This window comes from Chenopodium album, chromosome 14 (genome assembly GCF_948465745.1).
Source record: "Chenopodium album chromosome 14, dcCheAlbu1.1, whole genome shotgun sequence".
NCBI lineage: Eukaryota > Viridiplantae > Streptophyta > Magnoliopsida > Caryophyllales > Amaranthaceae > Chenopodium > Chenopodium album.
The window spans coordinates 25907804-25914454 of NC_137847.1; the positions used below are offsets into that span (position 1 = coordinate 25907804).

The following is a 6651-nucleotide window of genomic DNA, read 5'->3' on the forward strand; positions in this document are numbered from 1 at the left end:
CACACATCCGTATGTATGAGTCCCAAAAGGTCACTCGCTCTTTCACCTACACCCGTAAAGGGTGACTTAGTCATTTTACCAAGCAAGCATGACTCACAATTTTCAAATGATTCATAATCAAATGTTGAAATGAGTTCATCCTTATGTAATTTCTGGATGCGCTTTTGGTTAATATGTCCAAGCCTACAATGCCATAGGTAAGTTGGGTTTGATCCATCTGTTCTTTGCTTTTTATGATCTATGTTTTAGATATGAGTTGTATAATCTAAGACATACAAACCATTAAATTATTTCGCTTTAGCATATAACATATTTTCTTTGGAAATAAAACAACACTTATCTCTTATTTCAAAAGAAAAACCTTCAGTATCTAAAATTGGAACTGAAATAATGTTTTTAGTAATTGTTGGAACATAATAACATTTATTAAGAACCAAAAATAGACCTGACGGAAGTCTCAAATGATAATCTCCAATAGCAAGTGCAGCAACTGTTGCTCCATTTCCTACTCGGAGTGTGACTTCCCCTCTTGCTAACTTCCTACTCCCTTCTAGGCCCTGCATGTTATTAACAATGTGAGCACCACAACCGGTATCGAATACCCAAGTTGAGGAAGAAGTAAGATTAATTTCTACAACAAAAACGTTAGGTAACTCTTTACCTTCCGTTCTCACTGGTGTATAATGAGGACACCCAAGTATGTGGCAAGACCACCTACCGCAATAGAAGCACTGGCTTCCCTCCTTCTTCAAGTACTCCTTTGAGTGGTTGATCAAAAGGTTGACTAGTGTCACTGTCGAGCCTTCATCATCATGATTAAGCTTGACTAGATCAAATCCATCATGGAGCGAGAACTAGATAATATCATGTGCAGAGTCATCATTGAACGGCCTCCCTAGGACATCCATCTAATTGAATAATCCAATCAGTTCATTAACATGGGTCCTAACTGACTGACCAGGCATGAGTTTCTTAGCCATAATATTACAATGGATATTGTAAGTCTCAAACCTTACACTATCAGTCCAGGAGTAGTAAATCTGAGGTATCGAATTAACGACATCTCTTACATTATAGTCGTTGAAGCCTCCACTTTCTAGCCTTCCAATGCCACCTCGATAGATGGCACGAAGACATTCATGCAGATTGGTCAACTCATAGTGCCTGAACCTTCCTTTCCAACAAGTTGGAATATATTCTAAAATGAGATTCCTGATTTTCTCTGCATCCGAAACATCTTTCGCATGCCTTTCAGGAGTAAAACCAACAGTATATCTTCTCTCAATGGGTATATATAAACAAGCTTCAAGCTTTTGCTTTTGAGAACATTTCTCAGCTCGTTTTCCCATTCCCTGAAGTTTCTGAGATTCAGCCTTAATTTCAATTTGTTAGGCAAAATAGTGTTGTCGTAAAGGTTATTCATCTACAAACAAAAACAAAACGAGGCAAAGTTCAATAATTATGTTTAATAAATTTAAAGTCCCATAAACGATTTAAATTGGTAACTTTAAAGCATTTATTCAATATTAAATTGATCCCTATTGAATTAAACGATTCCAAGATCCTTTATTTCTGTAATAGTTGACCGGATTGAGGCCCTACCATCAAGAATTACATTTTCAAGGTGAGTAAACTCTTTACTGATTACAACTCTTTGTAATTCTTGGTTGAATAATTAATCATCACATGTTTAATTATTACCCTTAGCTTCAAGGTTCTAAACTTTTTAGGTAACCTTGTTGAGTATAACCAATTAAATGTGTAGACCGTGATCTACCCCACAATTACCTATGATAACAAGTGACACTCTGCTGAGGCCGACCCATCACTCATGATCTAAGGATTGTTGGGTATTCAATTGGAAAAGCAACCTCAATATTACTATGACCTAGATTCATTTGTGATGCGATTATTTAGTGAACTCTAACGCATCATCAATCAACATAAAATAAATCTAACATGCATAATCTACTAATGCATAAATAAATCATGTCATAGTATGGCCCCTTAATCCTAAGAAAACTAATAAAGCAGAAAAAGCTCCCACTTAAATCTTCATGGATCTCATCCATCTTATTCTTTTGGGCCTCCACTCCATAGGCATCTTGGATCAACTACAACCTGTAATATTATTTTATTCTATCTACTACTTAAATAAAATAAAATAAATTACAAGATTACAAAAATACGAGACGATGCGCAGATCGTAATTAGAATCTATGGGTCATACTAGTCTATATATAGCAATAAATAATATCATATATTATAAAGTGCCACATAATAAATCACTCATCATTCTTTCCTAAACTACAACATCAAATGTTCATAATTAAGGAAACATGGCTCTAAATATCTCATATTTTAATTAATTACTGTAATTAGATAATATCATATATTATTTCTAACCAACCATAAAATATCATATATTTTATTTTAGGTAAGAGATAGAATCAAATCATATTTTAATAATGGAAGATAAATCATATTTATTTTCCATGATTATCCTAACTAATTTAGGAGATTCTATCCTAATTGCCTAGCCAATCACATAATTTTAAATCAATTATTATCCAAAATTAATTATGGGATAATCTCATTAAATCAATTATTATCCAAATAGAATCTTTTGCTCCGTAATTATCCAAACTTAATAAAATTAACCACTTTAACTTTGTTAATTATCTTATTATAAAATCAAAACTTATCTTTTAAATTTTAATTTCGAAATCTGATTTTTATTAAAATAAAATAATTTTCTTTTGAGAACCGTGCACCAGCCACTGTGGTGTGGCCAGCCGAAGCCGGCCACGGTGGCCGTACACCGTGAGGTGTACGCTGCTTGTAGCAGTGCACAGCAGCAGCAGCAGTGTCGCGCAGCCCTTTCACGGTGCTGCTGTTGCTGCTCCTCCCTGACCCGCCTGCTGCCCCGCCCAGCCCTCCCTTCGGACCACCTGCAACGGTAGGCGCCGTGGTTGCGCCACCCAGCCGCGGTTGCCGCTGCTAAAAACCTTTTTTTTTATTTTTTTTTTATTTTAAATTAAATAAAACAAAACATATTTTTTTAAAATTAAATTAATCTTAATGTGGTCCAATTAATTTCAAAATTAAATCATATTCAATCTTGAAATTAGGGTTCTTCATGAAATTAATCCCCAATTTAATTTAACTCTTAAATTAAATAATTTGATCATGAAAATTTCATAATTTAGCATGATATCAAATAGATTAAATTCTATAAACACATAACAATCGAATTAAATCAAAACCAAAACACAAATTTCACAAATTAGGTTTAGGGTTTCGAAAATTTCGAAAATTAGGGTGGGGGTGTCGAATTTTTCGAGTGATTTAGGGGCAAAATTCGGATCTTTGATGGCTAATTAGGAGCAAATTAAACAACTTTTAATGATTCTATATTGTTAAATCATATTTAAAATAATAATTGACCCATAATTAAATTATTCTCCGTCCTAATTGAATTAAAATTGTGGACTATCAAAAAATTAATATTCAATATATGTACATGCATAGGCTAACTGATACCACTGTAGGAGTTTATAGGTACGAATGCGGAAAACATGAATCATATTCATATAGCACCTAATCCCAAGATCATGCATAACACATAAAGAATTAGAATTAATACCTTTGTAGCGTGATTCCACGTGTGATCGAGCAAGAACAAGGGAGACAAAGAACCTCAAACGTGATTCCTCTACATGGTCCACAGGCACCGATTAAGACCTCCACTTATGCTAGTTAGTTGCAGTTGAACCCTTCAATTGACCTTCTAAGGAGAAGAACGAGCAACGAACCAACCAATATCAACCAAATCACAATTTCCAATCATAATCTAGCGTGATACTACTTTGAATTAATTAGTCACATCTAGCATGCTACTACATCATCAAAAATATGCTAAGTACGCGAACGTACCTTGAATACGATCTTAATATCGCCACGACTAATAGAAATCACTCACTTCAAAGTATCCTACAAACCAAAATCATAATAGAGCATTAAAATCCACTCTACACAAATTTTCAGCAATATATACTTTTATTAAACCACTCATAATTTAATTAAAGCAAGCTAAAATATTATTTAAAACCTCATACTTTAATCCCCCAATTAATGGGTAATTAAAATTCTTTAAAGAAACTTGATTTTTAGCATACTACCAAAAATTCCAGCAATATATATTGAAAAAAACTTGCTGTAATTATGCTTTATAACCCTTAAATTAAAGGGTTAAACCACCCTAAATCATAATCCTTTCATAATCAATTATTTATGAATTTAGGGTTTCAAAATTGGGGCTTTTTAATTAGAATTAAAATCTGAAAATTAATTTGCACCATACTTAACATCAATCATCATAAAATTAACACAAAAACCCATAAATTATAATTAGATCTAAGGTTTAAACAAAAATAAAAACAAAAGGTTAATTTTTTTTTTGTCGAGAATTGGGGTGGCCGGACAACAGGTGGCGCCATTGTCGGCTGCTGCCAGCCTGCTGGTGGTCGCCGCCGCTGCCGGTTGGTGCTGGTGGTGGCCGGTGGCCCTCCGTGGGTGGTGGTGGCCGGCGGTGGTGAACCGAAAAGGGGAAGGGGAAAAAGAAAGAAAAAGAGAAAAAAAAAATAAAGGAGAAGGGAGAGAAAGTTTACCTTGGGTTTTCTCCACTCTGGAAAATGTTTAATTTGCCCAAGTGGTGAATATTTATACCCCTTTCTCTAAAAACCCTTCTTACCTAAACTTTCCCTTTTTATCTTTCCTAATCCCTTTCCTAATTAAACTTTACTAAAATAAAAATTTCCTAAATTAAATTCCAACTTAATAAAATAAAACTTTCCTTTTATAAAATATTTTCAAACTTGTTCAAAATAAATAATTAAAATATCATAAATAATTCATTTCAAATTATTTGAATACCCCACAAATACTTATTTTAAATAAAACACGTATAAAAATACGGGGTATTACAGGCAGCCCAGCCATGGGCCTTGGCACCAGCTAGGCTGCCTTGGCACCCAAGGTTGGGCGCACCACATGGCGCAGCCCAGTTGGCGCATGTGGCCTTAAGGGAGCTGGTTTGGGGAAGCCTTGGGGATCAAGTATTGGTCCCCCCCTTTCCCTTGTGGTCCTTACCTAACCTCTCCTCTTAGAATGCCACTTGTTAATTAATTAGTTGTTGCCTATTTTCTTTTATTTTTGAATTAAATATTAAAAGGAAAAATTGATTTTACCAACTCTCCTACATTGATGGGAGAGTGGATTTCTCACTTGAGTTTCCCAATAAATATCCCACTTGGGAATTGGGAAAACTCACTTGAGTAAGATATCAAAAAGGCATCTCCACTTGAGAGAAAACCTTTAAGCTCATTAATTACTCGAGTAGTGTTTTGGTCTGACTTGGCTAACCTAAAAGTAAGAGATCCGTCGCGGACGTGTTGTAGGTTGATATCGTTGGAGGCTGTTGCGCTTGTGAGGTTTAGCTTTCTCAAGTAAGAGCTCCGATGGTCGAGCGAAGCACGCTACAAGGGTAATTTAGTCTTTTCTCTAATCTTGTTATTTATGCATTTGGGTTATATTAATTGTGAGTTTTTCCTTGGGCTCGGGTTTTATTTCCGCTATGAGTTAGACTCATCGAAACCCAACACCTTCAACCATCTTAAGGAGTTTGAGAAGTATTGCAATACCATCAAGGTGAATGGGGTTACTCAAGAGTTCATTCGACTTAAACTTTTCCCCTTTTCTCTCATTAGACGTGCTCTAGCGTGGTTTGACAAAGAGGTGAAGACAAACTCTTGGAGGACATGGGATGAAGTGACAAAGGAGTTTCTATCTTGTTTCTATCCACAAAAGAAGACGGTCGAAGCTAGAAAGCTCATTCAATGCTTCAAGCAAAAGGGAATGAGAGCTTATAGGAGGCATGGGAAAGGTACAAGGAGTAACAAAGAGAGTGCCCACATCATGGGATTCCCACCTATCAAATCATCCAAATCTTATATGGAGGTCTAAGCCCTCAAGGAAAATCTTGCTTAGATGCCGGTGTCGGAGGCCCTATCATGAACAAGACGGAAGAGGAGGTGGTGGACATAATTGAGGATGTAGTGAGACACTACACGGATTGGCAAGTGGGTGAGAGAGAGTCGAAAAGCAAGAGTGATTCTACGGTGTATTCAATCGACTATCTCAATGCCATGAACAATTTGTCCTCACAAATTTCAAACTTGGGAAAGGAGATGACCTCGATCAAAGAAAAGCTCGAAAGTGCTTCATCACAAGCACCAATTCTTCCCTCCCACAATAAGGGGAGAGGTACATCTTCTAACTCAACTCCTCTTTATACTTCAAACAATATGCCAAATGGTTGTTTGTTTTGTGATGTATGTTGATCATATGAACATGATGCTTCTAATTGTCCACATGTTTTTGATAATTGTGATGATGTTGATAACAATGAATATGAACAAGTGAACTTTGTATTAAATAATAACAATGGGTAAAGATTTGATGGACAAAGGAACTTTGGGAATAATGGGCAAAGATTTGATGGACAAAGGAACTTTGGGAATAGAAATTCTTACCAACAAGGGAACTTTGATAATTATAACCAAAATGGTGGTTATAGAAACCAAGGAAATC

At 35.5% G+C, this 6651-nt stretch overlaps 1 non-coding gene across 1 annotated transcript; it reads right to left on the minus strand.

Moving 5' to 3' along the window:
- Nucleotides 1-5878: 5878 nt before the first annotated feature.
- LOC145580446 (small nucleolar RNA R71) lies at nt 5879-5983 on the minus strand. The gene has a single exon (XR_014099486.1). It is a non-coding gene; the product is annotated as a small nucleolar RNA R71 (small nucleolar RNA).
- Between the last annotated feature and the right edge of the window lie 668 nt (nt 5984-6651).